Raw genomic sequence first — 17,071 nt, 5'->3', positions numbered from 1 at the left:
GGAGCAGGGATTGCTGGTGGTGGCCTTGGTTTCCAATCTGTCACTAGGCTTGCCACATGCCTTTGAACATACAGTGAGGTTTCTTAACCCACACTGCCACCACACCCCTGGTTTCATCTTACCATCCTTTTCCTGGGGTAACAAGAAATCACCAAAGAATTCGTAGAAGCCATTTCTTACCCATCTCAGTCAGCAATTTATGTTACAACCAAATGTGAAGCTCCGTGTCTAATGTTAAGCAGAAGAAGATGGGACTTGTGGATAAAACAGCTTTTTCTGGCCTTACCATCCATAGTCCTTTTTAACTGCAGCAGAAGAATTATTTGGATAGAATCTGTTGCACTCACTATCACTCTACACTTGTGACATTTCTGTGAGTTTTTGGAGCTTGCTGCAGTGACATCTGAGCTTCTGACCATGGCTGCTTTGTTCTTGTGTGCATAGATGACTGACCAGGAAATTCTTCCTCCTGCTGTCTCACAAGCCTTGACTCTTTCAGCTTTGCTTGCTCAAGGTCTGAGTGCCATAAGTATATTCTAAGGCTAAAAGCTGTGAAGTAGCAAGTAAATACTAGAGGTTAAATGTGATCTTACCAAAGGTGTTGGGAGCTCTGCCACTGTTTCCTGTGCAAAGAGGTTTTTAGTTTAAATTGAGACAAATAAATCCATGTTTCCTTACATATTTTGTGTCATATCCCCCCCCCTCCCCTCCCACAAAGGGTAGCATCCAAGTATAAAGAGAACAGCTTGCATATACATCTGGGATTTTGGGAAGTGTCTATACCTAGTCAGAGCAGTAGCAGTAGGTCAGACCAAACTGTTTAATATCAGAAATACCAGACATTTCTAATGCATAGATGTTGACCAGTTCCATGGCATATATGTAATGAAACCAATGTTTCTGGAAGAACCAGATGATTATGCAGTGTGTCATGCATTCATCAGCTCTACATTGCACAGATGACATGCTGGAAGGAGTGCTCAGACGTGCCTCGTGCAGTCAGGAGCATGTGGCAACCCCGCTTATGTGAATGTCTCTCTGCTGAAATAGGGTGACTATGCTGCTTTTTAGGATGAAGAAGAAATCGTCAGATTGTTTCAGAAAGACACCCTCATTGGCTGGGGTGTTTTGTGAAGCTGGAGATATCTACCAGGAAAGGCTTGCACTTCTTCATTTGGGATTTAAAGAAGAAATATATTAATTTATCAAGTAAAAGTGAAGGCTTTTTTACTTTTGCTCACAAGGAGGGAAATACCTAGCCCTCTTGTTAAAGCAAATTCCCGCTAAAATATTAATCCCTTCATCTGCTGTAGAGCTTTCTTCGTCTGTCTCTGCAGCATTTCAATATTTTCCAGAATGAAAGGACAGTGCCTAATATGCTTCACGCTGTCTTTTGCTCTTTTTCTTCCCTTGCTGCAGACATGGGAAGAAAATGCTCTGTGCACTTGAATTTTCATACATAGAAATTTTGAAAGAGAACAAATCTTGTGACATGTTCTGAAGGTGTCTGGTCTCTGCTTAACTTTAAACTCCTGCAGTAAACTACTTCCACAGCAGGATTGCTTGACCATGAAGGCTATTTATTTCACTCTTTTGGACTCTGAGAGTTGTATTAACCTGGAACAGGACAGTTGTCTTGATAGTTCTTGTGTGGTTTAAACTAAAAGCAAAATAGCAATAAACAAAAGCTGACAGCATATAATATAGCTAATAACAGCTAATAGCAAAAGCAATAGTGAATGAAGGATCAGGTCACAGGAGCAAAGAACCTGTGGTGGCTTATGTCATTACAGGGGAGAGCTGTTGTAGCCTTCAGGACCTAGAGGCCCTACATTGTTGTGTTAAACCCCAGATTTGAAGGCCAATAGCTGTCACTGTAAGAAAAAAAAATCACAATATGGAAATACATGAGATCTATTTGGTGTTTTCTGATGTTGTTTTCCATTTTTCAATCATTTTCTGTTTGCCTTAAGATTTTTGTTGGGTGGGAGCATGGAGAAGTATCTCAGGAGATGCCTGCTGTATGCAACCATGCTGTAAACATGGCAGTGGTCTGAATGCAGGGAGGGAGGGGTGGTTGAACATGTGCATGGCATTAAACCTTCATCATTCAAAGTGATGAGATCAGCAGAGCTCTTTGGAAGTACAACTCCATCACACGGCACCACAAGCAGATGCTCTGCTCTCCCTTAAAGACAGAAGGTAACCCAGGCTGAGTGGGGGATCAGGGGGCTTAAGGAACAGGCTTCTTCTGAAACAGTTTCAGGAATGGAAACACAACTGGGTGCTAGGGCCTCTCCTCAGCAGAAGGAAAAGATACATTTTGAAACGCATAGGGAGCCCTTTGGTATTTCTGCCTCTCCAGACAGCTGGAGAGAATCAGTGCAAGTCATTTTAGATCCAGCTGTGAAATCTGTCATGTAGGTCTCCATCATGGGAATCTTCAGGCCAGTGGTGTCCTCTTTAGCCAATCCAAGAACAGAAGTGAGTCAGGACTCTGTGGCAGCATGGTGAAAGAGGCTTTGTAAATCTCTGTAGAAAAGAACAGAGAGGACAAAGGGTGTTTTCCATAAGCATTCAGCTCCAGAGGTGTTTGCTCCAGCCTCTGTCTCTCCATTACTTATTGCAAATGTTGCAGAGGTTTGGAATGGCACTACAAGTACAACGTGTGGATGCACTGACGTTTTCCAATGGGGCATATTAAAAGTGGAAAGAAATTAGAGACTCATATGTGGCTTGTAACTTCAAACATTTAGACAGGGTAAATATATGCAGAGTGCTTAACAATGCTGCGCAATGTTTGTTTGAAATATATACTCCCTAACGTACTTGTAAGCAGGGGGAGTTCAAACAGCAATCAGCCAAAATGGAATAGGTACACTCCATCAGAATAGATTTTCCTTATAGTTGCCCTCAAAGCAGCATCATTTCTCATACTACTTGAAGCTGATTTAAGTGTTGGATCTGTGCCAATCATTTGTTAAGCCTTCTGTCTTTATTTTATAGCTTATGTGATACAACTGACCAACTCAGGGAAACATCTGTTGCACGCAAAGGCAAAATGTACTAAGATCCTACCAGTGTTTAGATGGCCACTTGGTTCCTTTTCTGCCATCATTACCTCTGCAAGTGGCCCCATATACAGATTAAGTTAATCTGAAATGTTGTTTTGTTCATTTTATATAGCTAGGAATTTATTGCTCATTTAATCTAAGTTGATCTTAGTTAGCTAAATGTGCAATTAAAATCACAGTGTTTGATGTAGATCTGGGTGGCTTATAGCACCAGCCTCTCACTTCTGAACACAGAGTTAAAGTTCAGCCAGAGGTCTTGCTTAATATGAGTTTTCAGGGATTTTAGCGTGGTCCCCACTGGAGCGTTATCTGCAACACAAACAGCTATACATCATTTGGCAATCCAGGAAAAGATTTGATTAGGAGACACCCTATTTTAGCTAATTTTAACATAGCGAAGAGTGTTCTCCCTTTGCACAGCAGTTATTTCTGGCAAGACCTGAAACTGTTAATGAAGACGAGATGATTGGCCATAGCATCTAGCCTTCAAAGCATATCAAATTTGGCACTGCTCTTAACAAATCCACAGCATGGTCTTTCACCTAAAAGATTATATAGAAAGGTGACCCACCAAATGTCAAGGAGATCTGAATTTCTCACTCAGGCATAGTCCTTTGCCTTTCTTTATATTTTATATATTTCATTTGACCCAACGCTGCTTAGTGCTTTCAGTGTCACGTTGTCTAAATCTGCCTAATAGGATCCCGGAATAGTCGAGGTTGGATTACAGGGAGCACCCCGTGGTCCACACCCCCCGTTCAAGCAGGGCCACCCCAGAGCAGACTGCCCAGGACCACGTCCAGGTGGCTTTTGAAAAGAAGTTGTCAGAAGTGGGATTCGAACCCACGCCTCCAGGGGAGACTGCGACCTGAACGCAGCGCCTTAGACCGCTCGGCCATCCTGACTGTGCCATTATTTTGCATGACAGGCACTGAAATTCCACCAAGGTGTATAAAAATGGGTATCAGAAAAACATTGAAAACAGTAGAAAAAAAGTAGACAAAAGATGTTGTTAGGAGAACAAGTTTTTCAAAGACAGAAATTCAAATCAACAACATCTCTTAAACTATAAAAACTCAGGCAGAAAAATTTTCTCTCCAAAGGCTTTTAAGAAGAAAAATAAGTCTGGAACATTGCACTGTGGTGAACTTCCCCCAGTTTCTGGTTGTGAAGGAAGTTTTTGCTGAGTGAAGTTTAAGAGACTAATTTAAATGGCTTTCAACTTTAATTCTGTGAGTAAAAGTGGGATGAAGATATCGCCTGGGCAATTCTGGCTGCAAGGGAATGGACACAGCTTTCAGTCACATTCAGTCCCGGCACCTCTTTCATAAATATAAGCTATAGGCCAACTTTTTTATTGCACCTCATTTTGTGCTTTAAGCTATTGTCAAGATCTTGGGATCCATGAAATCCTGCAGAATTGCAGTGTCTCTTCCCTGAGCACTTGCTGCTGTAAATGTGAAAGCCAATGCCTTCATCCTTCAACAAAACATTCCCATGCATTCTTCTGTGCTGTTGTCCTTCTTACTTCTTTTTCTCCATCTGCTTAGTCCAAGTCCTTCACCTGTTGCCTCCCAGGTCCTTCTAGATATCAGCCTTCTGCTTTATGGCACTTTGTAGCATACATTGAACAGCCAGCTTTGTTGTAAGCTTTTTATATGGTCTCTTATTTTGATGCAGAATCCATCACACACTTCTTGTGTATCTTGTGTATCATTCATTAATTGAAACTTAAATTTCATTTAGTTTTCTCATTAGAAGTAGTTCATCTTTTTCTGTTGGCTGTTACCTGATCTCCACAATAAAAATAAAACATAAAAAATAAAATAATAATAATAATTAAAAAACTTTTATTTCCCTGAGGACTGGATCTCAGTGTGTTCTTTTCTGTACCCTCTAATTCTAACTACCTGTATTTTCTTAAGGAATATACAAACATATTTAACTGAACTGTCTAAGATGTTCATGTGGTGGAATGTTATGCCTACCTACATGTCATTCACAACATCTACCTTTGCCTGTCACTGGACTGATGCTCCACAGCCATCATTCCCCCTAAAAGCACAGACCACTTTCAGAATCCAAGAGAAGTTTAGCTCTCTCAGAGATACTGAGCGACTTAAAGCATTGTAAACTTTATAGCTAAACAGAAGGGAAAGATCTTAATTAGTACTTCCACCAAGGCTCATGTAAACAGAAATCAACCTGCAGGGGTTGTGTACTGTCTGATCCACCAGCACTGGACCTGCCACAGTATGCTGCCACTTATCTAGGAAGACAGGTAGATAGGCAGGGCTGTTGGATGGTGCAGGATGATAGGGAGTTAAGAATGATGGAAAGTATATGAAGGGATGAAGGGGCAAATATTATGGGAAATTGAGTTTGTTTAGCTCTACTCTCATGGAATAAGCTGTTTAATCAAATCTTGCAAAGGGCTACTACTTACTGCTTTGTGCTTTCCTATCTCCTTAATTTTATATGATAGTCTCCTCACTTCTAATCTTCTCCGTCTGACTGCTATTTAGTTTCCCTCTTGTTTAGTCATATAAAGTCATCTGTGCTAAAAACAGGCATGGATACAGTTTTGTTTCCTTTTTTATATAAAAGAGATGAGAAAAAAAGCCCAGCTTGCAACAGAACCAGACCAGTTTACCAAAGTTGCCCACCCATTCCCAGCCAGCCTGGGGACATTTTATTCAAACAAGACCTTCCAATATTTCACAAAGCCAATTCCTTGACTGATGAGGTTTTACTAAACCACTGAAGAAAAACCAGATCCTTTCCACCAGTTTACTCGTCTCTACCAGTATAAAATTAAATTTTACACATTGAGAAAACTGAGAGGTTTTGTTTTGTTTTGTTTTGTTGTTTTTTTTTTTCCCTGCAGCAAAGATACAGAAGGCACATAGCTGGCAGTAGGCAGCGAGTCTTATATAGAAGTATAATGTCAATTTTCATTATAGTCAAGTGAATGACCAGTAGAAGAGAGCATTCTGAGATAACCTCTGATTTGGATTTGTAGTCAACATATGAAATGAACTTTTGGTCAGGTGGTTTGTCTACCTTGCAACAGCAAAAGCTGCCTTTTCAAAAGTAAGCTGCTTTACCAGATCAACACATTAGGAAAACCTTTTTAGAGAAAAGTTAAAATAAAGGAGAAGGAAACAGAGGCAGGAACACAATCAATATTATTTCACAAAAGATGAGATCGAGTATTGGTAATCGTTTGCAAAGAATACGGTGAAAATTTCATAGCAGAGACATCCACTTGGAGCAGAGACTGGAAGTCAGCCAAACCCCTAAACTGCCAACGACAAATCATGGTTGCATAAGACATCCCCCAAATCATAGTAGAAACTAAACAGGGGAGTGAGCAGAGCAGATGTTTGGAGGTCATTAACAGGAGCTCAACTTTCCTTGCCTGGTGGCTACCTCAACAGATATCTGATTCCCAGAAATTTCCCTGACCTCCAAACATCTGCTCTCTTCTCCTGTTTTCTTTACATCCATACTGCAGAGAGCCTCATGCGGTCATAAACTTTTCAGTCCTTTCTTATAAAATATTTGTATCTCACTCCCCTAAATCATGAAGAAAAGTATTTTACAAATCTGGACCTACCATCAGACATGGTGGGACCTTCACATTCACTGTGGTTTATGCTAAACTGAATTACCTGGCTTTTCCTGCAGGCTGAGAGTGTGCACATAAGCTGTTCAAATAAGTTAATGTGGAGTACTTTGTACTTTGATTTGAACTCCTAGAGACTTTCCTTATGGTCTATACTTTGCCATTTTACTGAATTTCTTATCTGCTGCCCTTTGTCAAGTCTAGATATGCCCTAGACAGCTTTATTACTTTGCAAAACATGGGGGCCAAGCACATATTTCCAAGCATGATTGCTACTGCTTTTCCTTCCTCTAATGGTGAAGTATATCTAGCGAAAGTTGTTCTGTACAATGAGCTCTGGTATTGCTCAGGAGTCCATTATCTATAGGCATTTAAAAAATTTTCCCATGGGACAATAATAACCAGAGTCATTCTTCCTTTTTGGATGAATACTACTTTATTTGCTCTTTCTTTCTCAAAAATTCCCATACCTCCCAATTTTCCTGGAAATCAAAAATAGATTACATGTGTTACAATAAGCTTCCTTGCTAATCCTCTCAAATCCCTCAAGACACATCTAGCAGATAGCAAGTTTCTTATGTGATAGTATATTCTAAGCATCCCCTGCTTGCTAATAGAAGTTTCTAGTATTATCTTGTTTGCAAAATGTTTAATGAAGTATTTTGTTAATCTATTTCTCAGACATCTCTTGGTATCCCAGCCATTTCTGAGTCATTGTTCTCTTCCTCCACTCTGCACGCTTACCAGAAAAAGGTGGCTTTTGGATTAAGGATATGATTTTTCAGCACTGCAATCAATACGCCTGTGGCTAGAGAAGGACCAAGTCCCTGTTCAATGGCTGGAATCCATGTGGCAAACTTGGCAACCTTGGCATTTAGAAGTGAAGAGGACCTTGGCGTTATTTAACTGCAATGCTTACATGGGAGACTAACTCAGAGACTGCTGAGACAGCTCAACACTCAGCAGCCACCCCCAGCCTTTGGGTTATTTTATTTTATTTTATTTTATTCCCTTCTCTCTCACTCTGTTGATGTCCCTAGGGGGGTTCTTTCTATGGCCACATTTTCTCATGCTCAGTATTCCTTAATACTGCAAAAAATGATCATGTACATTTTCTTACCATCCCAGAGCTAAAATCATATCAGACTCCCTCTCTCTATGCCCTACTGCACTTTGCATCTCAGCTTCTGCTCTCATTTCTACTCAGTTCTGTGGATGACCATGCTCAGGTTCAGCTCAGCTGAACTGACTCTGGGGAGGAAAGCTCCTCCTGAAGGAGCCTGTTGGGGCCTGGGGAGTTAAAGTTTGCCTCTCCACTCCACCCTGAGGTTCCTGCAGGCAAGTCAGAGTCCATCTCCCCAACAGTGGTCACGCTTACATGGATGGACATATGTAGACACTCTCCTGGAGGAGAAACCCTGCTGTGAAGTCAAATCCAAGCTGTGTTGAACTCCTTGGCTGCCCTGGACCTGGAAGGACCAGGTGTAGTTAGTGCCAGACCCTGCTCCCCCCCACCCACTAGGGAATTAATCCTTTCCTCCCAAGTGGGGGCAAAGTCCAGTCTCCCCCTGAAGCTGGATTACTGTGGTTTAAATGTTCTGAGCTAAATGTGTAGGTTATATACAGGCTCCAACTGGTATAGAAAGGAGACATCTGCCATCTCAGGTGTCTCTATGGCTCAGGCCATAGAGATGTGTATCATTCTATACTCAGATCCCTCTGATGGCTTTCCATCAGCTTCTAGAGTTACTCTGAGGACACAAACCTAATTTCTGAAGCAATTAATGGCTTGGACCCCAGCTACATCAAAGAGTGGATTTTGATCTGTAAATGACTTTGAGAGCTTCACTCCTCTGGGACAATGGACTTTCAGACTTGCTGACAAGACTGTAGCATATCCAGTAGTGAGGAGCCAGAGGTTTACAAAGTCAACCTAACCTGAATAAGAAGTATTTCTTAGCTGAGAATAATTAAGCATGGGAGGACTTTAGAAGACTACAGATTTAAGTCATTTAGACTCTTTACACTAAGCTTAGGTATATGTCTAAAAAGCATGACCCTTAATCTCACTTCTGAAAACAAAGTGGCTTGTATCCCAACACAGCCGCCTTTGGCCAAGTGTGGGCCACTCCATCACAGAGGCTTGCTGAGGTCACAGTGGCCACCACCGCCCCGCCTTTGCTCCGGGGCCTATAAAACAGGACCCCTGCAGGTGGCCCACCATTTGCTGAGCTTCTAGGCACTCTGACAGCCAACTTGTGTGGCAGGAAGAAGAGCCAAAGCAGCAAGGCAAGTGGCAGGCCTCCTCGGTGTGAGAGGACAGCTATGCAGTCCAAGGAAGCACTGAGAATGAAGGCAGCTAATGAGAAGTGTCATGGGCAGAGGGAAAGTGCCTGCAGCACAACAGACACCAGTGCTCGAGGGACCTCTGGCACGCAGCCCATAGACACTTACAAGCGGTACCATTGGCACTGCAATGACGCGGGGAACAGGCCGCCCCCTCAGCCATACAGCGACAGAGGGCCTGGGCCTAACCATTGGCACAATGGTGGCATGGGGCAAAGGCAGGAGTGTCAGGCAGACAGCCAGGTGGAGCAGAGGCCTTCCCATAGTCTGGAATGCAGCGTAGGACCCAGCCGTGGCCGTAAACAAGACGGCAGTGTCAAACCCACAAATGGAAATGAACCAGACAGTGGCATGGGACCTAGGGGTGGAAGTGGGTGACCCCCTGGTTCGGCACCCTGGCCTGAAAACATTCCAGACAGAAGGCATCCCGTTTGGGCAGTCCCAGGCAAGGACTGGCTTGTCCTCCTCACAAACACCGTGGAGCCCATGGAGGCGGATCCACCAGATGTGGAGGAACCAACGGAAGTGGATCCACCTTGGCCAGATCAGACCTGCGACTACCCCGGCATGTCTTCGCTCTCTGCCATCAGAGTGCACCAACAGCATCGCAGGAGTGCCTGGCGAGCTCCCTACTCGTCGCACAGGCTCCATCCTAAGCATTAGCTTGGAGCCACCAAACACCATGGACATCCTGCAGGATTACCTGCAAGATGTCCCTGCAATAAAGAACTGTGTTGCCAATTCTCAGGGGTAGCATGAGTGCTTCTTTCCCATCCCCCAGCCCTTGTGCGAGAGGTGGCATGCCTTCTGCACAGAGCCTCGAGGAAGAGCACAAGAGAGGACCCAGCTTCCTTTGGGCTGCTGCTCTGAGGTAACAGGAGGAGTCCCCGAGGGCCACCATGTGCCTTTAACATTTGTGAAAATAGACCGAGGGGTGAAAATAGTAGTGTGTAAACGATTATAGGTGGCTCTAAGAGTAATTGGTAACAACAGACATGGAGAAGGCTGAGGCACTCAACAACTTCTTTGCTTCCGTCTGCACTGGTAGATGGGTTTCCCGAGTCTTTCATTTCCCTGAACCCATAGATGGAGGCTGAGGGATCAAAGTCCCACCCACTGTAAGAGCATGTTCGAGACTACCTGATGAATCTAAACAGGTACAAGTCTATAGGACGTGATGACATGAGTTCCAGGGTCCTGAGAGAACAGGCTGATGCAGTTGCCAAGCCTCTCTCCATCATAGCTGAAAAGTCTTGGCAGCCGGGCAATGTCACTGCTGAGTGGAAAAAGGGAAACGTCATGCCCCTACTCTTCAACAACTAAAACAAAGAATTGAACAAAGAGCACTACTCTTCAACAATTAAAACAATTAGGAGACATTTCTTCTCAGAAAGAGTGGTCAGGTATTGGAAAGGGTTGCCCAGGGAAGCAGTCGAGTCACCGTCCCTGGGGGTGTTCAAGCAAATCATAGAATCATAGAATATCCCGAGTTGGAAGAGACCCATAAGGATCATCGAGTCCAACTCTTGGCTCCACACAAGTCTACCCAAAAATTCAGACCATATGACTAAGTGCACAGTCCAAACACTTCTTGAATTCTGACAGGCTTGGTGCCATGGCTACATCCCTGGGGAGCCTGTTCCAGCGTGCAACAACCCTCTTCATGGAGAACCTCTTCCTGATGTCCAGCCTGGACCTCCCCTGTTGCAGCTTGACACCATTCCCTCAGGTCCTATTGCTGATCACTAAAGAGAATAGATCGGCACCTGCCCTCCAGTCCTCCTCATGAGGAAGCTGTAGACCGCAATAAGGTCTCCCCTCAGCCTCCTCTTTTCCAGGCTGAACAGTCCAAGTGACCTCAGCTGCTCCTCATAGGTCTTCCCCTCCAGGCCCTTCACCATCTTAGTAGCTAAGGAAAGGCTGGACCTGGTGCATAGGGACACAGTTTAGTGGGTGACATTGGTAGTAGGGTGATGGTTGGACCGGATGATCTTGAAGGTCTTTTCCAACCTTAATGTTTCTAGGATTCTAGTATTATAGGTTTGCAAAGAGAAAGAGGAAGCTGTCCCACTTGGTCGTCATGATCTTTTCTGGTCTTGGACTCTGGGAGCTGATGGGTCTCCCTGGCCATGCCTTTCTTGGTAACTGAGAGCATGAAGAATGGTCTCATAACACTTATGTTTCTTCATTAGAAAATGAAAAGACAAGTGGAAATGGCCCCAAGTTACACCAGGGGAGGTTTAGGTTAGATATTAGGAGACATTTCTTTACTGAAAGGGTTGTGAGGCTTTGGAACAGGCTGCCCAGAGAAGTGATTGAGTCACCATCCCTGGAGGTCTTCAAGAAATGTGTAGACATAGAACTTAGTAGCACAGTTAAGTGGTGGACCTATCAGTACTAGGTTAAAGGTTGGACTAGATGATCTTAGAGGTCTTTTCCAACCTGAATGATTCTCTGATTCTATGATTAAGACAATAATATAAATGATTTTTATGTTTTTGAGCTGCTAACAGCAAAAGACTACCTAACAGGTCATGGTCTAGATGAAACCTGGGAATTCTGTTGTTTGGTTTTCAATTTCTTCCAAAGAAAGCCTCTCACAGTAGTGACCTTGTCCTGTATTTGCCTTTTAGATTTAGCCTAAGCTAGACAATTGCAGGGCTGCAATAGCATAGAGCCTAGGAAAGGCTTTGGAAAATTGGATAAATACACAGTTAGTGTAGGCTGAGTTCAAAGCTAGTGGTATACCAGGACAGGATGGATCTGCACACTGAGATGGTGTTGCAAACCTTTGGGAAATGCTTAGCTGCATAGGATTGGTCTCCTCTGTACACTTGAATGAGAAAGAGATCTCCCTTTCTATTGGATGGATACAGACTCCAGCAATATTTTGGCTCTTTCTGTTTGTCATGGTACTGGTTTGCCTGCCTGAATTAATTTGAATATATCTTGCCTAACCATGTCCCCATAGTACAGGCATATCCTGGCTGATTTTGTTCTCTGCCTGTGGTAATCTCCTGAAGCCTGAAGTGCATCAGTCTTTGAGCAAAACACATGCACTTATCTGAACGTCTGGCACACCCATGAGAACAGAGTCATTGAGTGGTTTCTTCTGGCTTAAGTTTTATGGAAACAAGAATGTTATGGTTAAGGCATGATTAAGAACTGAAGGATACATTTTTTTTAATCAAAGGCTGGCGCTACCATATGTCCAGTGGTTGGGGTGAGGTTTTTTTGGAAATGTCCTCTTTATCTATTCTTTGAGTTCAGGAAAACATTTTGTGAAAGGAAGGCCTGGGCAATGTCTTGGGTTTGAATTGTTATCTGTGAGGAGAGGCAGACAAAAGGTGGCTGTATTGCAGAGCAGGACGTCAGCTGTAGGTGCTGGTGATCTGTGGAAGTGATGGGGAGGGGAAGGCATGCACCTGAAATACTCTGAGTTATGCAGGGGCTGGGGAAACAGGCTAGAGCAACAACTGCATGTGATATGCAGAATTATGAGGCTGGCTGATAAGAGTCAGAGGAAGGGGAATGTGGACATTCTTTCATTCTCCTTCATTCTGTGGACAGCCATGGAGCATTTCTCCCTCTGGGAAGCACTAGAGAAGGCCCTCTATAGGGGATACGGACACAGACAAAAATCCTTTTCCCTCCCCCTGGCATCTACCATGTTCTTCATGCACATGACAACTGTTGCATCCCCCTCACTATTTTCAGAAACGTAAGTTCATCCAGGTGGGACAACCTTCCAGAAAATGTTGGATGGATGGATGCAGGCTCTGTCAATCTTCAGGAAGCACTGGATATTAAAATTACAATTTCGATTCTTCAGTTTTACAGGGAAATATACCTTGGAGAGTGAACGGATGTACATAAACAGTAGCTCTTAATTTTTATATCATTTTGACTTACAGTGATATTTTTCTTCTTTAGCCACTGTCATTTTTATTCCTCTCTGTCTCATTCTGGTCACTTCTTGCTGACGTATCTCTATACAACATCCCACATTTTGTCCTCTCAGAGTATCCAGGATCCGATAATTTCTCTGTTGTAGAAAAGTCTGCCCCATGTCCTTTCTTGTGCATAAAAATACAATATAAAGAAATGATCTAGCTTGTTACTGAAGTGGATGCTTCCCCTCTTGCTATTTTTCTAACCTATTTCTGGTTTAACATTTGTTCAGTAAGTATTTTTCTGCTAATACAGACCATCATCTTCAAACATTCACTTTAGACAGTCATATCTGATTGCTCTTCTTAACCTCCTCATTTTTGTAAATGTACCTTTCACTCCTTTTCTGTGTGCAGAAAAGCCTGCTTCAGCTTGTCCACTATATATTCTTGTTCATATGTCTTTGACGGGATCCATCAACTTCAATCCCCTCTAAATTATGGTATTATTTTTATTCCTGCCTCCACAAGATTAAGCCAGAGCAACAAGTAATAGTTCCCTCTGATGGTTACATTCTGCATTATTGACGTATGTTGCTTTACTTGCCTGTTCATATTGCAGCTAACTCTTCATGCCAAGCACATGATCCTCTCTGGGTAAACAAATAAGCCCAGAATACACAAGGGAACTCAAAGCCCTCGTTAAAAAGCTGAAATTGTAGTTTTCAAAAGAATGAAGCAAGCTAATTAAGTACTGCAAAATTCAATTTTCTGTGCAAAGTTCTCCAGCCCATTCATTTTTAAAATCATAGTACTTTATGTTATAAAATGTCTTAAGCCTTTGAATTTTCCCTTTGGCCACCATTAGGTCATATTTCAAATTCCTGGCACTCTTATTTAAGTCTTGAATAAGTTAAATTGTTATTAGGCATATTTTGAGTCTGTAATACTTTCCCCAAGTATACAATGAGCATAAATCAAATATTCATCATATAATCATGATTCAAATATATAATGCTCCAGACATATTTAGGACAAATGTAGATAACTTGAATGATGGGAGTTGTGGGATTAGAAGTGAGATGTAATGGGTGGCAAATCGGCAACTTTTTATCAGTGGAACCTTGCAGAAATCATCATACTTAAGATCCATCTCCCTGCCTTTTGGCTTAGCAATTTTTCCCACATATCTTTGGTCTTTATTACAGGGTACTGTGTTTGCCTGTGCTCTGCCAGAGTTATCATCATGTGTAGGCACCTGTGTCCATGCTCTAGTTGCTTTCATTTGTTAAAAAGTGTTGGGTTTAATCAGCAATACTGAATGTGTTCTCAACAATATTAAGAACCGACAAACTATTTCAAAATAAGATTTTTCTTCTTCCATATTTCCATGTAATACTTTCTAAATGGAAATAGCTTTCCACAGGGAAATGAGGTAAATACAGAAGGAAACAATTAATACACTTTTAGAAGTCAAGAGAGATACTTTTCCTTCAACTACAGCAAACATAAGCCAGGGCCTCCAAAATCTTCAGAATGACACAAAAGAGTTTTGCATATAGTTTAGTAAATAGAAGCAGTAGAATTGCAAGAAATAGTTGGAGGTAACCTATTTGTTCCAGTCTTTCACCCTTCCTTAGGTGTCCTTCAACAAAATATCACCATGATTCCCTACCAGTGAAGTGTCCTTCCATCTCCATGTCCTGGGGGTATGATATAACAACTTGAAAAGTTCACTATAGAATTGAATTTGTGCCATAACCATGACTGTTATTTCACTGTCAACCCCAAAGAAAAACTAAGCTTAAAGTAAAGTAAAGAAACAAGCATCCCAGTAATTTTAGTCTGCTTTGGTTCTTCTGCCTGTTGCATAGCATGAGAAATCATTTTTATTAGTGGCTGGTGATCAACATATGCTGATATGCACAGAAGTCAAGTAAACGGGAATGAAGAAATGCAAATCCATTCTCTATTTCCCAGCACTTTCCCAAGATTTTGACCATGAATGGGTTATTTCTATTACTTTTTCTGTGTGTAATGTAAGTACCACAACTACCACCTCAAGACAACAAATGCACCAGCGCCACTTGGAGCAGGGGAGAAAAGGTGGCTATACTCCAAAGGACACATTTCCAGCAAACACACCCAGCTGAGAGAATTCAAAACCAGCTGGAATGTCTGGCTAGCACTCGGATCACCTCATAGGGTCTCGCTCATGGCTTCTTCACTGTGCAGTAGTAGTGATACCTTCTATGAGCTCAGAGATTCAAGTTGAATTTCTGCCATGCCACTTATTGTCTTAATTTGCAGAGGTTCTTTAATCAGGTCATGCATGGTGAGTACAGGCTGTTTCTATCCACTTTATTTGTTCTACAAAATTCTGAGTTTTTTTTTTTTTTTTTTTCCACAGAATCCATCAGGGTGAAGATTTCCCTCTTCAGATTTCCCTTCCTGCTGCCAGCGAGCTGACTCTGATCAGTTGTGCCTACAAGCATAGAGCAGGACAGGGTGGATGGAAGCCCTCTGTATTAGTGCAAGCACTCAGGCTTCATGACGATGGAGCAGGATGAAGGAAACTCAGTACCTCCAATACCTCTTCTCAACTTTGCTTCAGTTCCTCTTTACATACATCCTTCACCCCATTCCAGCCTTTTCTATCTCACATTCCTGAAGATGCATGAAAGGACACACTGGTGTAGCATGAGTAGCATGAAGGTAGGGACAAGAAAAGAAATGGCACCTCCATTGGCCAGTGTGTGCTGTCCACTGGTTTTGTAATCCTGCTTCTTTGTGTGCCTGCAGGGTTTGCATGCTTGAAAGCTACATGAAACTGGGAGTGCTGGTAAGCTGTCAGAAAACTCTATCAAATATTTAATCTCTCTGGTCTCTGTGAGCAGCCTTCACCTGTGCTTATTTATACAGAAGAGAACAAAGTTCTTTGCTCGGCTCCACCCGTCAAGGATCTTCAGGATCCTGGCTTGTATACGCAGACTTATGTTATATCAGTTTTTAGCCTGGTACACATTTAAATGTATTCATATAGAAATACACATGTAAATCTAAATTTACACCCCCAAGTATATATTCAATATAAGTTGAATATATACTGAAAATATATTTAATGGAAATTTATTTTGAAATTTTGATAAACAAAGTCAAATAACCCAATATCTGCACTTTCTAGTAGGAACAAAGAAAAAAAAAAAAAGCAGACAGAACAAGCAACTTGGCTATAATATCTAAGAAAAACTTAAATACTACCCTAGATTTCAAAGCCAGATGGAACCAGTCATGGTTCTCCAGGCTGATTTCCTGGTAAATGTCAGCATCATGTTCATAACTCCAGACTAAACTGGTACATATGAACAAAGGAAGAGCATTCCTTGCATTGCCTGGGGGCAGGAGATAGGCTTGTCTGAGGTGAGTGGTGGAGAAGAAGTAATAAAAGCCCACATGATAACTGTGTTAGTCAGAAAACAAGCAGAACCACATAAGCTGGCAGAGGTTTGCTCTGTATATGCTCCAAGCTCTAGACCAGCATAGGAACAGCCAGCACATCTTAAAACTGTGTTTTCCTGCAATACTAAGGGTATAGCTCCCCAGATAAGCTAAGTGGGAAGAGGCAAAGGCGTGTAGGAATATTATGGGAACTTTGAGTAATTCAAGCTTAATGAGATAAAGACAGATTTAGTGCAGAAGCTGAAAAGAAGTAAAACAACCCAAACCTCAATTTTGAAAAAGTGATGGTAGATAATCTGTTTTTGTTATGCTTGAGAAAAGTGATGAGGCTTAGGGCTACATTAGAGCATGGAGGTTACAGCAGGCTTACAGCAGTGTCCCCAGTACCTAGTGGCTTGTAATGGTCAGTAAAGTACCTTCAGCTTCAGGGGAACCCTGGGCTACAGGAGAAGGTGGAACTAGCATGATGCTGGTACCAAGCTGGGGTGAGTCAGTGACAATCTCCTCAGCGGGGTATCACATCTCCATATCCAACTTCCCTGTGATGCCATCATGTTGGGCAGCACTCATGGCAAAGGCAATAAAAGCAGTGGGTGTATTTGCTTGCTGGGTGTGTATGGGAGGTAGATATTAAGCCAGCTTAAATACGAGCAGAATTTGGTGGCCTGAGCTTT

The sequence above is a fragment of the Anser brachyrhynchus genome, assembly GCF_964034855.1.
Source record: "Anser brachyrhynchus genome assembly, chromosome: 3".
NCBI classification, from domain to species: domain Eukaryota; kingdom Metazoa; phylum Chordata; class Aves; order Anseriformes; family Anatidae; genus Anser; species Anser brachyrhynchus.
The sequence above is the reverse complement of the archived record's forward strand: the minus strand, read 5'-3'. Positions refer to the sequence as shown.